At 49.9% G+C, this 19,238-nt stretch overlaps 1 pseudogene; it reads left to right on the forward strand.

Annotated features, from left to right (window-relative positions):
- Positions 1 to 881: 881 nt before the first annotated feature.
- Positions 882 to 13,394, forward strand: LOC129833569 (proprotein convertase subtilisin/kexin type 5-like; annotated as a pseudogene).
- Positions 13,395 to 19,238: the final 5,844 nt, after the last annotated feature.

Genomic DNA, 19,238 nt, shown 5'->3' on the forward strand with positions numbered 1-19,238 from the left:
ACATTGGGCATGAAAACGTACTGACAAACTTTGTATTTGGAGAGAATCCAGAAGTGACAGTGTACCAAGGCCTATGTTGAATCTTGGTTTGGGTCACAGTGGCAGTATATCATGCAATGGTTGCGTTTTGGTCCTGGTCATAATGGCACCATATGTAGGATCTGAGTGTACAAAACATTAAGAACACTTTCTTAATATTGAGGTGCACCCCCACCTTTTGCCCTCAGAAAAGCCTCAATTCGTCAGGGCATGGACTCTACAAGGTGTCAAAAGCGTTCACAGGGATGCTGTTGACTCCAATGTTTCCCACAGTTGTGTCAAGTAGGCTGGATGCCCTTTGGGTGGGGGAGAATTCTTGATACACACGGGAAACTGTTGAGCATGAAAAACCCAGTAGCATTAACTAATATACCCCTGGCACCAACTAATATACCCCGTTCAAACGCACGTAAATCTTTTGAGACTCATCATCAGTCATACCTGGACTTTATTAATCCCTTGATTACTTACCCTTTATATAGCACTCTTTTGTTATCAGTCATCAGGTAGAATTCTTTACGTTTCTATATCAGACGCTTCTCTTGGTTTGTATCGCTCCATGTTTGTTATTATTAAACTCACTATCTGCACCTGCTTCCTGAATCCTTGTGTCTACGTTACAGAATACTACCTCAACAAATGGAAGCAGCAGTTAACCAAGACATCTCCCAGATGGTCGGCGAACAGGGACACCTCCTTCATCAACACCATGACCAGCTGGCTCATTTGGGGACGGCTACGGATGAGGTCCCCCGTGTTCTTTCAACATTACTCAAGAGGCATCATCTCCAAACAGTGGAGGATTCTCTATCACAAATCGACCCAGCAAGCAAGTAATCGCGATGGCCATCCATCTGGATAACCTTCTTCGGGGGCATCGGTTCCCCCATCGCCTCTCTCCCTCCTCCGTTGATCATTCCGAGTCAGAGCCTGAAGTCATGGAGGTGGGGGCCACATGTCTCTCCGCGGCTGAACGACGCCCTCGTAGACAGCTGGGGCTCTGTCCTTATGGCGGACAGGAAGGGCACCAGTTTCAGTGGTGTCCAATACATTCTACCCGGGGTCCACAGGAGCAGAGGGACAGCCACGTGTTCATCCAATGAAACCTTCCACCTACTAAAGGGTCATTTCACATCCACCCATTGCTTAAACATCCAGATCCTTCACTGCCCTTCATGGTGTTGGTGGACGCTTCAGAAGTAGGTGTGGGGCCTGTCCTGTCCCAACGTCAAGGTAATCCACAGAAATTGTATCCATGTGCATATTACTCAAAAAAGCTGTATCTTGCAGAGACAAACTATGATGTTGGCGATCGGGAGCTCCTGGCGGTGTAGTTGGCATTAGAGGAGTGGAGATACTGGCTAGAGGGCGCCCAGGAGCCATTTCTCATCCTCACCGACCATCAGAACTTGGAGTATATATGGACAGCGAGGCGACTGAACCCGCACCAAGCCAGGTAGGCCCTTTTATTCACCAGATTCGATTTCACGCTGACATATCGCCCAGGTTAAAAGAAAAACATCAAAGCTGATGCCCTGTTCCGTCTCTACGATTCGGGAGAGGTTCCTGTCTTGAGTGCACCCATAATCCCACCCTCTCGAGTCGTAGCCGCCGTGCTCTGCGACATAGATGTGGACATTCGCAAGGCCCTGGAGAGGGAACCCGCACCTGCCACCTGTCCTCCTGAGCGCATCTATGTTCCCACAGGGATATGGGATCGGTAATTGACCTAAGTCGTAGCCCCCGTGCTCTGCGACATAGATGTGGGCATTCGCAAGGCCCTGGAGAGGGAACCCGCACCTGCCACCTGTCCTCCTGAGCGCATCTATGTTCCCACAGGGATATGGGATCGGTTATTGACCTGGGTGCACACAGCTGTTGTCGCTGGACATCCAGGTATCACCCGCACCATTCAAATCAAATCAAATTTTATTTGTCACAATGCGCCGAATACAACAGGTGTAGTAGATCTTACCGTGAAATGCTTACTTACAAGGCCTTAACCAACAATGCAGTTAAGAAAATAGAGTTAAGAAAATATTTACAAAATAAACTACAGGTTAGGGGTACAGGTTAGTCGAGGTAATTTGTACATGTAGGTGGGTGTAAAGTGACTATGCATAGAAAATAAACAGCGAGTATCAGTAGTGTGAAAAAACAAAGGGGGGGGGGGGGGTCAATGCAAATATTCCAGGTGGCCATTTGATTAATTGTTCAGCAGTCTTATTGCTTGGGGATTGAAGCTGTTAAGGAGCCTTTTGGACCTAGACTTGGCACTCCGGTACCGCTTGTCATGTGGTAGCAGAGAGAACAGTCTGACTTGGGTTACTGGAGTCTTTGACACTTTTTTGACACCACCTAGTATATAGGTCCTGGATGGCAGGATGTTTGGCCCCAATGATGTACTGGGCGGTACACATTACCCTCTGTAGCGCCTTACGGTCGGATGCCGAGCAGTTACCATACCAGGCAGTGATGCAACCGGTCAGGATGCTCTCGATGATGCAACTGTAGAATGCTTTGAGGATCTGGGGACCCATGCCAAATCTTTTCAGTCTCCTGAGGGGGGAAAGGTGTTGTTGTGCCCTCTTCACGACTGTCTTGGTGTGTTTGGACCATGATAGTTTGTTGGTGATGTGGACACCAAGGAACTTGAAACTCTCGACCCGCTCCACTACAGTCCGTCGATGTGAACAGGGGAGTGTTCGGGACTCCTTTTCCCGTTGTTCACGATCATCTCCTTTGTCTTGCTCACGTTGAGGGAGATGTTGTTGTCCTTGCACCACACTGCCAGGTCTCTGACCTCCTCCCTCTAGGCTGTCTCATCGTTGTCGGTGATCAGGCCTACCACTGTTGTGTCGTCAGCAAACTTAATGATGGTGCTGGAGTCGTGCTTGGCCATGCAGTCGTGGGTGAATAGGGAGTACAGGAGGGGACTAATCATGCACCCCCGAGGGTCCCACATGTTGAGGATCAGCGTGGCAGATGTGTTGTTACCTACCCTTACCATCTGGGGGCAGCCCGTCAGGAAGTCCAGGATCCAGTTGCACAGGGAGGTGTTTAGTCCCAGGGTCCTTAGCTTAGTGATGAGCTTTGTGGGCACTACCTTGTAGAAAGCTACGGTGTAGAACGCTGAGCTGTAGTCATTGAAAAGCATTCTCACATAGGTGTTCCTTTTGTCCAGGTGGGAAAGGGCAGTGTGGAGTGCGATTATGTCATCTGTGGATCTATTGGAGTGGGTCTAGGTTTTCTGGGATGATTGTATTGATGTGAGCCACGACCAGCCTTTCAAAGCACTTCATGGCTACCGACGTGAGTGCTACTGGGCGGTAGTCATTTAGGCAGGTTACCTTCGCTTTCTTGGGCACAGGGACTATGGTGGTCTGCTTGAAACATGTAGGTATTACTATTATTTCAGGGAGAGGTTGAAAATGTCAGTGAAGACTGTTGCCAGTTGGGCCGCACATGCTCTGAGTACACGTCCTGGTAATCCGTCTGGCCCTGCGGCCTTGTGAATGTTGACCTGTTTGAAGGTCTTGCTCACATCGGCTACGGAGAGTGTGATCACACAGTCGTCGGGAACAGCTCTTGCTCTCATGCATGCTTCAGTGTTGCTTGCCTCGAAGCGAGCAAAAAAGGCATTAGCCCATCTGGTAGGCTCGCGTTACTGGGCAGCTCACGGATGGGTTTCCCTTTGTAGTCCGTAATAGTTTGCAAGCCCTGCCACATCCGACGAGAGTCAGAGTCGGTGAAGTAGGATTTAATCTGTCCTGGTTAAATCCTACTTCATAGTCCTGTATTGATGCTTTACCTGTTTGATGTTTCGTCAGAGGGCAGAGCAGCATTTCATATAAGCATCCGGATTATTGTCCCGCTCCTAGAAAGCAGTAGCTCTAGCCTTTAGCTCGGTGCGGGTGTTGGCTGTAATCAATTACTTCAGGTTGGGATATGTGCGTAAGGTCGCTGTGGGGACGACATCGTCAATGCACTTATTGATGAAGCCAGTGAGTGATGTGGTGAACTCCTCAATGCCATCGGATGAATCCCAGAACATTTTCTAGTCTGTGCTAGCAAAAAAGTCCTGTAGCGTAGCATCAGCGTCATCTGACCACTTCAGTATTGAGTGAGTCACTGGTACTTACTGCTTTAGTTTTTGCTTGTAAGATTTGCCAAATGGAGGGCGATGGAGAGCTTTGTAAGCATCTCTGTGTGTGGAGTAAAGGTGGTCTAGAGTTTTTTCCCTCTGGTTGCATGTGACAAAAAAATTAGGTCAAACGGATTTAAGTTTGTCTGCACTAAAGTCCCCGGCCACTAGGAGTGAGCTTCTGGATAAGCATTTTCTTGTTTGCTTATGGCCTTATACAGCTTGTTGAGTGCGGTCTTCATGCCAGCGTCGGTTTGTGGTGGTACAAAGACGGCTATGAAAAATATGGATGAAACCTCTCTTGGTAGATAATGTGGTCTACAGCTTATCATGAGGTACTCTACCTCAGGTGAACAATACCTAGAGACTACCTTAATATTAGACATTGGTCACCAGCTGTTTAGTCCATCTGGAAAGTACTGGTAGCCCACCTTGGCGCAGGAAGTCACTCATTATGTCAATTCCTGTTCCGTATGTGCCCAATCCAAATACCCCCGGAACACAACAGCAGGGAAACTCCTTCCCGTGCCTCAGCATCCCTGGTCTCATCTGTCCATTGACTTTGTCACTGATCTCGCCTCTTCTGTTGGTTTTACCACAATTTTGATGATAGTGGAAAGATTCTCTAAATCATGACGTTTCATCCCTCTCTGGTCTACTTACCGCTCTCCAGGTCACGGAGGCACTGTTCCAGCATGTCGTTCAGCACTATGGCCTTCCCGGAGGATATTGTCTCAAATCGTGGCCCCCAATTCATATCACATGTATGGAAGGCTTTCATGGAGAAGCTGGGGGTCACAGTCATTCTCACTTCCTGGTACTGGCTTCAGTCTATGTTACAGTCTTGCCCATTCACCCTCTGAATGGCACACATACACAATCCATGACTAAATTGTCTCAAGGCTTAACAGTCCTTCCTTAACCTGTCTTCTCCCCTTCATCTACACTGATTGATGTGGATTTAACAAGTGACATCAGTAAGGGATCATAGCTTTCTCCTGGATTCACCTGGTCAATCTATGTCATGGAAAGAGCCCGGTGTTCTTAATATTTTGTACACTCAGTGTATTACACCATTGTGTTTTGGTCCAGGCCTCTTGACCACTCTACTGAAGGCTTCCAGAGATGGAAGTTCCTGACCACTCACTGCTGGGAGGAGAAAGCAGCAGGAGAATGGAGTCTGGAGTTCCTGGATACTACCTCTCAACAGAAGGACAACAGTGAATCAGGTCTGCCAAGCTATACTTTTACCACCATTCAATACCACAACAAGTACACTAGATATCAAATAATGCAATTCATGAGTAAGGACCTAGGGTATTTCCTGATCATGTGACCATGCCAGGAAAAACTCAGGGCCCTAGTTGATCCTGGTCAGGTCATGTGATCAGGAGAAACTATAGTTTGTTTCCTCTCTTGTCCACATGGAAATTGAGTGTTCTTTAGTGCTTTATGGCACCTCAGAGAACACATACTCCCTGCGGCGTGAGTAAGCCCGCTCAGCAGACCTGCCAACTGATGGTGGTCACCTCACTGAGGAATAAAGAGGTGAGTCACCTTACCTGCTGTCACAGAACAACTCTGGTAAAAGACAACACAATTATTACACCCTTTTATAGCCAAGCCAACGGAATCCAACTACTAATTGTAGCCTGTATCATAGTTATATGTGTTTAAGGAGTAGCTTTTCAAATCCTCACGCTGCAACCTCTCTTTTGTAATCCTATTTTCTTATCCATATCTCACAATATACAGTGCGGCTCTGCGGCTTTGAAATCTGTAGGATGGAATATTCAGTATTTGTCCCATGTGGAGACAATCCTAGTAATGCAACATCATCCAACCAACCAACGAAGCATGTGCTTTTTCTCTTATAGGATGTGTGTGTCTGCGTGCCTGGCAGGGTTCTGGTGTGACAGACACCGCTGTAAAAAGTACTTCTCTTCCTGTGAGAACTATGCGAGCAGTCACAGTGACCAGGGTTCCAAAAGGGTTATTCGGCTGTCCCCATTGGAGAACCCTTTTTGACACCATCTGACCATGGGAACCAATGGCTGCGTGGTCAGCTGTGGCAACAACTACTACCTGGACCACGGTATGTCCCGGGATGCATTCCAAATGATACCCTATTGCCTAAGTAGTGTACTACTTTTGGCAAGAGTCTCATAGAGTTCTGGTCCAAAATAGGGCACTGTATAAGGTATAGAAGGTGATTTCAGACTTGCCCCCTATGTTGTGAGGCTGAGAGATGAAGACAGGTTTCCTCCCACCAGTAGTGTAGGGAGGCCATTATATCTCCATTGTATGTCCCTATTGTGGTCCCATTTTGGGATCCTGGTGACTTGGGAGGGGTAGAGAATAATGTGTAGGCAGGTTTTTTTATGATATTATGGTATAATGTTGTAAAAACAAGATGATGTCTCTACGGAATACATGCATAATGAACAATGCATTTACTTCAACTGGAGTGGACTTATATTTAGCAGATATGAATGCTTCTATTGTTGTGTTTTCCCCACAGATGTGAATGTGTGCAAGAAGCGCAGTGGAAACTGCTTGAGATGCACCTCTGCGAACATCTGTACGGAACGCAAACCAGGCACAACCAATCCCTCTGATGACGCCTGAATTACCAACTCATGCATTTCTACTCCGTACACAGTGATTCTCCATCTCAGCCACAGAGAATACTAATTCACACACTCGCAGAGATTCTAAATCTATTGCAAACAAAACAAACTCCTATCTTTGTCATATCATTTTGGAGTGTGTGTTCTGGGTCGGAACACTGAGCCTAGATAATGGTTGCTCTCTCTAGCTCCCTCGCTTTCTGCCTCTCTTCTCTCTCTATCCCTCTCTCTCTTTCTCTCTCTCTCCATCCAGCTCAAATCAAGGTTTATTGGTCGCATACACATATTTAGCAGATGTTATTGCTGGTGTAGCGAAATGCTTGTGTTCCTAGCTCCAACAGTGTAGTAATATCTGACAATTCACAACAATACACACAGATCTAAAAGTAAAATAATGGAATTAAGAAATATATAATATTATGACAAGCAATGTCGGAGTCCGGAAAAATACAGTATATATATGTGATGTATAGACATTATGGACAGTACGTGTATTGAATATTTAGTATATCTGTAGAATAGTGTATATAAAGCAATAGTTGAATAGGATGGTATTGACTAGAATATAGTATATACATATAAAAGGAGTAAAACAGTATGTAAACATTATTAAAGTGACCAGTGTTCCATTATTAAAGTGACCAGAGATTCCATATCTATGTACATAGGGCAGCAGCCTCTAAGGTGAAGTATTGAGTAACCGGGTGGTAGCCGGCTAGTGACAGTGACTACGTTCAGGGCATAGTACTGGGTGGAAGCCATCTAGTGATGGCTATTTAACAGTCTGATGGCCTAGAGATAGAAGAAGTTTTTCCGTCTCTCGGTCCCAGCTTTGATGCAGCTTTGATGCACATGTACTGACCTTGCCTTCTGGAAGATAGTGGGGTGAACAGTCTGTGGCTCGGGTGGTTGTCCTTGATGATCTTGATGATCTTTTTGGCCTTCCTGTGACATTGGGTGTTGTAGGTGTCCTGGAGAGCAGGCAGTGTGCCCCCAGTGATGAGTTGGGCAGACCGCACCACCCTCTGGAGAGCCCTGCGGTTGAGGCCGGTGCAGGAGAGCCCTGCGGTTGCCCTGCGGTTGAGGCTGGTGCAGTTGTGTACCAGGCGGTGAGACAGCCCGAAAGAATGCTCTCAATGGTGTATCTGTAAAAATGGTGTATCTGTAAAAGCTGTGAGACCCTGTGGGTCTAGGGGCCAAGCCAAATTTCTTCAGCCTCCTGAGGGGCCTTCTTTACCACATTTTCTATGTAGGTGGACCATTTCAGATTGTCAGTGATGTGTACGCCGAGGAACTTGAAGCTTTTCACCTTCTCCACTGTTGATGTGGATGGGTGTATGCTGTCTCTGCTGTCTCATGAAGTCCACGATCAGTTCCTTGTTTTGTTGAGGGAGAGGTTATTTTCATGGCTCCACTATCCCAGGGCCCTCACCTCCTCCCTGTAGGCTGTCTCATCATTGTTGGTAATCAGGCCTACTACCTTTGTGTCATCTGCAAACTTAATGATTGAGTTGGAGGCGTAGCTAACAAATTGACAGCCAACATAACGTGTAATGTAACTTATTTGAAAAGCCAACATAACGTGTAATGTAACTTATTTGAAAAGTTATTACTTTATTACATTGCTCAATCTTTTCTTAACATTTGTCATAATTAGTTAAAGCGATTAATTTGTATCCGCTCTAGTCAGACATTAGCTGCATATTTTCCGCCATTTTCTTCAAATCTGAAAACGTTGTGAAGCCACAGCCATTTTCTGAAGAATTGCATTATGGGCCCTAAAAGCACGGAAATAGTGTATTTTAACGTATTTAGTACGACATACTAAAATACTAGTACGACATACTAAAATACTAGTACGACATACTAAAATACTAGTACGACATACTAAAATACTAGTACGACATACTAAAATACTAGTACGACATACTAAAATACTAGTACGACATACTAAAATACTAGTACGACATACTAAAATACTAGTACGACATACTAAAATACTAGTACGACATACTAAAATACTAGTATGACATACTAAAATACTAGTACGACATACTAAAATACTAGTACGACATACTAAAATACTTTGTATTTTGGCGTATTTAGTACGACATCCAGGAACTTTTGGCATACTAACTATATCCATACTATGACCAATAAGAATAGTGCGTACTCAATTTACGTCAAAATGGTGCAGTTAGTACGGTTAGTATGAGTATTCGAATACAGCTATTTTTGGGGGGAGTTGAGCAGTGTGACTGCATCTGGGGCATTACACAAGGTTAAGTTTAGATCCTCGGTTAGGTGGTTAACAGATTTTTGTACTTCGACGTCCTTGGGTAAGGGAAGGGAGTCTGTAAGGGCATCAATGGAATCTTTGGGTTGTCCTCGAATTTGTAGCGCGGCTTTTGATAATCCTTGATTGGGGTCTAAGCAAATGATTTGTTGCGATTGCTAATGTAAAAAGATGGTGGTCCGATATTTATACTATTATTTGCCATGACTACAAGTTCTGATAGGAATTCAGGGAACTCAGTGCCTTTGTGTTTCCCATGTAGAAGAGTACCAGGAAAGCCATGGGAAGTGCCATGCATGTGACGCCACGTGTCTGAAGTGTACAGGCCCAAAGACAGAAGACACCCCTCTAGGTGAGTCTATGGTGAGGACTGTATCAGCTGTAGCCTCTCTAGGTAAGTCTATGGTGAGGACTGCATCATCTGTAGCCCCTCTAGGTAAGTCTATGTGGAGCTGTATCAGTTGTAGCCCCTCTATGTAAGTCTATGGTGAGGACTGTATCAGCTGTAGCCCCTCTAGGTAAGTCTATGGTGAGGACTGTATCATCTGTAGCCCCTCTAGGTAAGTCTATGGTGAGGACTGTATCATCTGTAGCCCCTCTAGGTAAGTCGATGGTGAGGACTGTATCATCTGTAGCCCCTCTAGGTAAGTTGATGGTGAGGACTGTATCAGCTGTAGCCCCTCTAGGTAAGTCTATTGTGAGGACTATATCAGCTGTAGCCTCTCTAGGTAAGTCTATGATGAGGACTGCATCATCTGTAGCCCCTCTAGGTAAGTCTATGTGGAGCTGTATCAGTTGTAGCCCCTCTATGTAAGTCTATGGTGAGGACTGTATCAGCTGTAGCCCCTCTAGGTAAGTCTTTGGTGAGGACTGTATCATCTGTAGCCCCTCTAGGTAAGTCGATGGTGAGGACTGTATCATCTGTAGCCCCTCTAGGTAAGTCGATGGTGAGGACTGTATCAGCTGTAGCCACTCTAGGTAAGTCGATGGTGAGGACTGTATCATCTGTAGCCCCTCTAGGTAAGTCTTTGGTGAGGACTGTATCATCTGTAGCCCCTCTAGGTAAGTCGATGGTGAGGACTGTATCATCTGTAGCCCCTCTAGGTAAGTCGATGGTGAGGACTGTATCAGCTGTAGCCCCTCTAGGTAAGTCGATGGTGAGGACTGTATCAGCTGTGGCAGTCCCACCTGTGTGACCACACCTGTGCCAAGTGCCTGGATGGAGGGCCTGCCAACTGCACCAGCTGTGACACTGGTGTGGGCAAAGGACAGCTGTCATTCAAACTGGCATGGACCAGTGGACATGTGCTCCGGCTCTGGGACAAACAAACACACCGTGCTTCTACATCTGCATTGCTTGCTGTTTGGGGTTTTAGGCTGGGTTTCTGTATAGCACTTTGTGACATTGGCTGATGTAAAAAGAGCTTTATAAATGCATTTGATTGATTGATCGCATTTATACCACTAACAAAATTATATTTTACTGTAACAGACTAATTTGTGTAATCTGTCTACCTACCTGCCTGCCTGTCTGTCTATTTGTTTCCCTCAGATTCAACATGGACCACTGACTGCGCTGTAACTCCTCCTACTACATCACTGATGGAGTCTGCAATCGACTAGTGTGGAGAAGGTGACAGACAGAGCCAGAATGTTGTGATGTTTGATGTTGTTATTATATAATGCCTTTTTCTGCATAACGTATGAACATGAAAAAGAAAAGCATTTCTGTCTCCATAGAGAATCGTAATTCCCCTTTGCCCATCTGTCTGTGTTGCTCTCTCTGTATGTTTGTCTGTCAAATCAAATCTAATTGTATTCATCACATGCTTCATAAACAACAGGTGTGGACTAACAGTGAAATGCTTACCCCCCCCCCCCCCCCCCCCCCCCCCCACACACACACACACCTCTCTCCCCTCTCTCTCTTGAAGGTAAGGTGGAGGATCCAAATTGGGATGACTTTTTGGCCTGTGAGGAGGGCTGTAAGAAGTGCTGTGTAAGTTAGTCTATCCCATGTGAACCTTTCCTGAACTCCTATCTAACAGTTTGAGCACGGTTGTTCAGGGCCATGGGGAGAGAAGTAGGATGAGAGGATGTCTGAGTGTGTTCCTCAGATAACCCCAGGCATTGCCTATCCTGCACTGACAGCTTTTACAAGTAAATAGGAATGAAAATGTTACAAAAGATGTTCTTAATCTTAAAGCTGGAATCTGTAACGGTGAAACTGTCACCTCCGTTTGCGATATTACAACAACCAAGAAGTTACTTCGAACAACAAACACAGTTTTATTTTTTCACTCCCTGCTGCTGTTGTCTTGGACCAGGTGTCTCTTGAAAATTATATATCAATTTTAAACGAACCTTGATAAATAAAGCTTGAATAAAAAGTATAATTGCACGCGCGATAAAACAGCAGATAGTGTACAGCTATTTTCTTACCACATTGGGCCTCTTCTCTGTTTCAGCAACAAAACAAAAACAATAACAGGGGTGCTGTTTCCCTTTATGTGGATTTAATGTTAATGAAACTCCCCTTATATTATCAAATGTGACCCCAACTCTTAATTAATGTGTGATATGTAAAGCTATGGGTAAGTGTGGAAGATGACACAAACCAACCTCTCCCATGGGTTTAAATTCCAAGATGGCTACTACAAGAACTGCCCAGCGAAGACATACAGCATAGAGGAGATGACCTGTGTGCCGTGTGATGAGAAGTGTATTAGCTGTGACGAACACGAATGCTACTGGTGTCAGACCGACCTCTTCTTATCAGGTGAGGATTGGGTGTGCGTGTGTGTGTGTTCTTGAATGTTTTAAGGTATGCTCTGTTCCACCCAGAGGGGAAGTGTGTGCCAGAGCATCCAGACGGTTTCTACGGAGACGAGGACACCCAGGAGTGTGAGGAGTGTCAATCTGACTGTGTGACGTGTAATGGTCCCAACATTAACGATTGTGTGTTGTGTGAGGGGGGAGAGCCTGGAGGAAGGGGAGTCTGAGGAGGGGAGGTGTGCGGAGGGGAGAAGCCTGGAGGAAGGAGAGTGTGAGGAGGGGAGGAGCCTGGAGGAAGGAGAGTATGAGAAGGGGGGGAGCCTGGAGGAAGAGGGTGTGAGGAGGGAAGGAGCCTGGAGGAAGAGGGTGTGAGGAGGGGAGGAGCCTGGAGGAAGAGGGTGTGAGGAGGGGAGGAGCCTGGAGGAAGGAGAGTGTGAGGAGGGGAGGAGCCTGGAGGAAGAGGGTGTGAGGAGGGGAGGAGCCTGGAGGAAGAGGGTGTGTGGAGGGGATGAGCCTGGAGGAAGGGGAGTGTGTCTCTGACCAGGACTCTTGCCCTGCTAACACCTTCCTCAGTGGTGAGATTTAAAGGATCACTTTACTGGAAAAATAACCAAATAAGGGGGTATTCAGAAGTTCACCTATACTGCGAAAACCATTTGGTACAAAGTGAATATTACCGCACTCACAGTGCAATTTCATAAATGTATTTCATTACACAGGTTATTGTTAGATGATTGCTAAAGAACATGGCAGTCTTGACTTTACCCTGCAAGAGAGTTTGTCACATTGATGATGTACCTTGCTGCAGTGAAGGCATTTTGTAACAGCAACTTTTTAATCCCACCGACTGTGGTTGTAGGCTATGATTATAATGAGAATCATTCGTTGGTACTGTGTGATCTTTCCCCTGCAGGGGAAGGAGAGTGTGAGGCCTGCCATGCCTCATGTGACTCGTGTTCAGGAGAGGAGGAGAACCAGTGTAAAACCTGTGTAAGTGGTCTGTCATACCATAGTTCTGCCTGTCAATTTGTCAGTGTGTGTAGTGTCAGACTGTGTGTGTAGTGTTTGTTTCCTTTGAGGTCAGCCTAACCCTGTGAAACGAGAAAGATAAGCACATCTCACTAGTTCAGTTGCAGTCCTCTGACTGCATTAAAGCATTCCATTCTTTCTGACCGTGGTAGTGTGTGTTCTGGCCGTATCCTCCCTGTGCACCTCTCAGGGCGGTTCCTGTCGGCAGAGCAGGTGTGTGTGTTGAAGTGTCCAGCGGGCTCGTTCGCCAGCCGGCTGAGCTGTGTGTGTGTGCAGTGTGTGGACACGCAGCGCTGCTTCTGCTGTCAGGTGGTACGCAAGGCCCTGCTCTACCTGCAGGATGGACAGTGTGTTCCTCAATGCCAACCACTTTAACTAGTTACCTTGAATGTACAGTAGCTCCCTAGCAACTCAACTAGCACCAGCTGCTACCAATTGCCTCCACGCCTGTTTGCAACACTTTAACTAGTTGCCTTTAAAGCAGCTCCTCAACAAACATCATCTGCAAATCATTGCTAATCAGCCTCCCCACCTGTCCTCACTATCCTTAATCACCTGTCACCCTACTTAAGCCTGACCAAACTAACATTCCTCCTCTTTGTTCTGCAATGTCACATTGCACAGCTCTGTGCATGACCAGCCTTATCAAGAGTCGCCGCATAACAAGTTAATTTTAATGTTTTGTTGCAGCTCACACATGCTCCCATCAGGCTAGCTCCCTAACCTCTACTCTGTTTGTCTCTCAACCTCGCTTTTGGTGTTTCATTCTTTAGAGTTTTATTTAGTTTTCAATTGCTGTCTTCAGTCTCTTTATATCCATTGTTCTTCTCATATCACGGACCAGCAAGCTACCTGCTTTCACCACATTTCCCCTCCGCCAATCCGGCCAGCTCCGTGGCTTATTTCCCATCGTGCTCTCCTGAGGGCATTTCCCGACTATCCACTACCCTGCTTCACCTAACGCACTAGCGCATCTCCCGACCACATGCAAGCCGCATGGCCCGCTCCTTGGTGGACCTGTGAGGCCGTGCTGACAATCATCGCTTCTGAGTCCCAGCTATTCAACCATCATCAGTACAATAATTCATTTTGTAACACAAAACATTAATTTCCATTCACATTAAGGGTAATTGATAAAAGCTGCTTGGCACTCTTCATTATGCCATTAATTAAAGTGTGTCCAGGGTCATGTGTGCCACACTTCATGTGACTGCAGGCCACACGGTATCATATTGCATACTTTTTTCTTTAATGGTCCAGCCATGATTGTTCTCACTTGTTATTTTGATCTCTTGTGCCCCTTTACTTCTACTAAACTACTTCTCCCTCTCTCCGGTTAGTTGGCTATGGCTGCCCCTCCTGCCGGGACCACAACCACCTCCACCCTTGTTGCCTACCGCATGATGACACCACTCACCCGAGAGCCACCATGACATCCCCTGATACGACTGCTGCATATTCATTCCAACACCACCAACTCAGCCTCCAAGTCTCAGATAAGGCCTCAGACTTCAACCCAGGCCCCTAAACCATTTTCGGACGTGGCTTCTCTCCCAGCCTCCGATTACAACTTGGCATCCGACACAGCCTAAGTCCTTGCAGCTACAGCTCCCCCTGGTGGCCCAGCAGGCCAGCTTTCTCACTCCCCCGTCTCTAATACCTGACACAGCTACACGTTCCTCTCCCCTGCTGTCTTTTTAGTTATATATTTTTATTTACCCTTTATTTAACCAAGTTCTCATTTACAACTGCGACCTGATGAGCGACCTGCGACCTCTCACTGCCCCGGTCTCCATGTCGGCAGTGAACTACCTGCATCCAACAGCTGCTCTGGCCCCCCAGCTCCCTTTCCTCTTGCTACTATTTTTCTCTGGTCCCACTGGACCTGTGACTGTTGCTCAGGCAGTGGCTCACTTACCATCTGCCAGCGATGGCCTATCTCTCAGCATACTGCTTCCTCTACTCCCCTCTCATGCTCTGTCTCTGCTGGCCATTGCCTGCTCTAGCCTCTTGACTACCTCTTCACAGCCTCTGGCTCCTTTTGGGTCTCACTGGCCCTGTGACCGTTGCTCCGGCAGTGGCTCACCCACTATCTGCTAGTGTTGACCTCTCTTTCCCTCCTTGTCTCGCTGACTCCTGGCTACCTTGCCTACCTTGCCTATCTTCACAGCCTCTGCCCCCCCCCCTCCTCCCACTCTCACTGTCCCTTTGGTCCCACTGCACCGTCTCCCCTTTCTGCCAGCAATGACCTCTCACTTCCCCACCTACTCAGTCAGTTATGTGCCCACTGCCACCACAGCGGTCCGGTCCCTGGCCCTCCTAGCCGCGACCCTGTCCCAGTTCAGTGAACCGACCGTCTATCTGTTCCAGTCTTCACTGCTGGCCGCTCTGGCCTCCCGGCTACATAGCCTGCACTATCACAGCCTCTTGCAGCGCTCCCCCTCTCAGCTCCAGCTGGCGCCGTGTCCACTGCTACAGCAGCGGCTCATCCCCTCTCTGCCAGTGACGACACTCTCTTCCCCCCAGGGATCACTAGCCCGGTGAGTGCTGCAGTGGCTCCCCCCCTCTTTCTGCCAGTGAGGTCCTCTTCCCACCTCGGGCTGGCCTGTGACCGCTGCTCCCATGTTGACACAACCTCCCTCTCCACCAATGACTACCTCAAACTTCGCCTCTAGTCCCACTTGTCCTGTGAACGCCACCCCTGCAGTGCCTCACCTTCTCAGCCAGTGATATGTGCCTGCTCCTCCTCCTGTGGCTTGGCCCCTGCTCCCCCTTCCTGTGGCTTGTCCCCTGATCCCCCCCTCCTGTGGCTCCCCCCCTCCTGTGGCTTGGCTCCTGCCCCTCCTCATGTGGCTCCTGCCCCCCCCCCCCCTCCTGTGGCTTGGCTCCTGCCCCCCCCACCCCCTCCTGTGGCTTGGCTCCTGCCCCCCTCTCCTGTGGCTTGGCTCCTGCCCCTCCCCACCTCCTGTGGCTTGGCTCCTGCCCCCCTCTCCTGTGGCTTGGCTCCTGCCCCTCCCCCCCTCCTGTGGCTTGGCCCTTGCCCCCCCCCCTCCTGTGGCTTGGCTCCTGCCCCCCCCTATGGCTTGGCTCCTGACCCCCCCTCCTATGGCTTGGCTCCTGCCCCCCCCCCCCCTGTGGCTTGGCTCCTGCCCCCCCCCCTCCTGTGGCTTGGCTCCTGCCCCCCCCCCCCCCCCCCCCTCCTGTGGCTTGGCTCCTGCTGCCCCCCTCCTGTGGCTTGGCTCCTGCTCCCCCCCCTCCTGTGGCTTGGCTCAGCTCCTGCCCCCCCTCCTGTGGCTTGGATCCTGCCCCCCCCCTTCTGTGGCTTGGCTCCTGCCCCCCCCTTCCTGTGGCTCCTGCCCCCCCCTCTGTGGCTCAGCTCCTGCCCCCCCTCCTGTGGCTTGGCTCCTGCCCCCCCCCCCTCCTGCCCCCCCCCCCCATCCTGCCCCCCCTCCCTCCTGTGGCTTGGCTCCTGCCCCCCCTCCTGTGGCTTGGCTCCAGCCCCCCCCCCCCTCCCCCTCATGTGGCTTGGCTCCTGCCCCCCCCCCCTCCTGTGGCTTGGCTCCTGCCCACCCCTCCAACCTGTGAATTGGCTCCTGCCCCCCCCTCCCTCCTGTGGCTTGGCTCCTGCCCCCCCCCCCCCTCCCGTGGCTCCTGCACCCCCCCCCCTGCTGTGGCTTGGCTCCTGCCCCCCCTCCTGTGGCTTGGATCCTGCCCCCCCCATCCTGCCCCCCCTCCCTCCCGTGGCTTGGCTCCTGCCCCCCCCTCCCTCCCGTGGCTTGGCTCCTGCCCCCCCTCCCTCCCTCCCGTGGCTCCCCTGCTTTGGCTTGGCTCCTGCCCCCCCCCTGCTGTGGCTTGGTTCCTGCCCCCCCTCCTGTGGCTTGGCTCCTGCCCCCCCCTCCCTCCCTCCCGTGGCTCCCCTGCTTTGGCTTGGCTCCTGCCCCCCCCCCCCCTGCTTTGGCTTGGCTCCTGCCCCCCCATCCTGCCCCCCCTCCCTCCCGTGGCTTGGCTCCTGCCCCCCCCTCCCATGGCTCCTGCACCCCCCACCCCCCCTGCTGTGGCTTGGCTCCTGCCGCCCCCCCCCCCTCCCCCCTGCTGTGGCTTGGCTCCTGCCCCCCCCCCCTGTGGCTTGGCTCCTGCCCCCCCTGTCGCTTGGCTCCTGCCCCCCCCCTCCCTCCTGTGGCTTGGCTCCTGCCCCCCCCCCCCTCCTGTGGCTTGGCTCCTGCCCCTCCTCGCTCCTGTGGATTGGCTCCTGCCCCCCCCCTCCCTCCTGTGGCTTGGCTCCTGCCCCCCCCCGTGGCTCCTGCTCCCCCCCCCCTGCTGTGGCTTGGCTCGGCTCCTCCCCCCCCATCCTGCCCCCCCTCCCTCCCGTGGCTTGGCTCCTGCCCCCCCCCCCCCCCTCTCTCCTGTGGCTTGGCTACTGCCACCCCTCCCGTGGCTCCTGCACCCCCTGCTGTGGCTTGGCTCCTGCCCCCCCCCTCCTGTGGCTTGGCTCCTGCCCCCCCCCTCCCCCTCCCGTGGCTCCTACACCCCCCCCCCCCCTCCCCCTCCCTCCTGTGGCTTGGCTCCTGCGGCTTGGCTCCTGCCCCCCTCCCGTGGCTCCTGCACCCCCCCCCCCCCCCCTCTCTCCTGGGGCTTGGCTCCTGCCCCCCCCCCCTGCTGTGGCTTGGCTCCTGCCCCCCTCTCCCGTGGCTCCTGACCCCCCCCCCCCCCCACCCTCCTGTGGCTTTCTTTCAGTTCAGTGAGTTGGTTGCTTTGATGTTTTCACTGCTGGCCCCAGCACCGCCCTCTGGCTCACCATTCCCTCTACTTGAGACTCCAAGCCAAACTTCATCTGCTGCCCTTGGCTTTGTTTATCTGGTCCATGCTCATTCCTGACGTCATTCCATTTCCTCATACATATTCTAAACCCATTTCAATGTCTGGTTCTTAAACTCATCAACATGTATTTGTCATTGTAGTGGGGACCGTAACATCAGTATTCTAAAGAAATGCATGTTATATTTGTATGTTTAGCTCACATTACTTCATTTAAAGTAGGCATTAAGGTGTACCAAAACATTTTTGAAGGTCCCCAAGAATACAGTGCCGTCCATCATTCTTTAAATTTGAAGTTTGGAACCACCAAGACAATTCCTAGAGCTGGCCGCTAGGGGCCAAATTGAGCAATCGGGGGAGAAGGGCATTGGTCAGGGAGGTAACCAAGAACCCGATGGCCACTCTGACAGAGCTCGAGTTCCTCGTGGAGATGGGAGGACCTTCCAGAAGGACAACCATCTCTGCAGCACTCCACCAAATTAGGCCTTCATGGTAGAGTGGCCAGACGGAAGACACTCCTCAGTAAAAGGCACATAACAGCCTGCTTGGAGTTTGCAAAAATGCATCCAAAGGACTCTGATCATGAAAAACAAGATTCTCTGGTCTGATGAAACCAAGATTGAACTCTTTGGGCTGAATGCCAAGCATCATGTCAGGATGAAACCTGGCACCATGCCGACAGTGAAGCATGGTGGTGGCAGCATCATGCTATGGGGATGTTTTTCAGTGCCAGATACTGGGAGACTAGTCAGGATCGAGGGGAAAGATGAACGGAGCAAAGTATAGAGATCCTTGATGAAAACCTGCTCTAGAGCGCACATGTAACAGTTTAACTTTAGTCCGTCCCCTCGCCCCGACCCGGGCGCGAACCAGGGACCCTCTGCACACATCAACAACAGTCAGCCACGAAGCATCGTTACCCATCGCTCCACAAAAGCCGCGGCCCTTGCAGAGCAAGTGGAACCACTACTTCAAGGTCTCAAGGCGAGTGACATCACCGATTGAAACGCTATTAGCGCGCACCACCGCTAACTAGCTAGCCATTTCACATCGGTTACACACAGGATCTCAGACTGGGGCGAAGGTTCACCTTCTAACAGGACAATGACCCTAAGCACACATCCAAGACAATGCAGGAATAGTTTTGACACTAGTCTCAATGTCCTTGAGTGGCCCAACCAGAGCCTGGACTTGAACCCGATCAAACATCTCTAGAGAGACTTGAAAAAACCTGCCAACCTGTATACATTTGGCACCAAATGGAAGAATAGACAATCAGGGAGGAGCTACCTGGACTTATCCAATAAGTAATGCTAAGGGCTGGATTCAATCTGTTTCGTGGAAGATCTGTGTTAAAATGTAAAGGTAATTTTAGATTGAGCCGACATATTCAGCGTTTACTGTGAATGCAGTCTCCGCAAACGCAGGAACATTGCCTTTTAAATTTCCATCGCAAATTTTCCCTCAATACTTCTGCGATACACATTAAATCCAGCCCTAAACCTTAAAG

This window comes from Salvelinus fontinalis, chromosome 2, assembly GCF_029448725.1.
Source record: "Salvelinus fontinalis isolate EN_2023a chromosome 2, ASM2944872v1, whole genome shotgun sequence".
Classification (NCBI taxonomy): Eukaryota; Metazoa; Chordata; class Actinopteri; order Salmoniformes; family Salmonidae; genus Salvelinus; species Salvelinus fontinalis.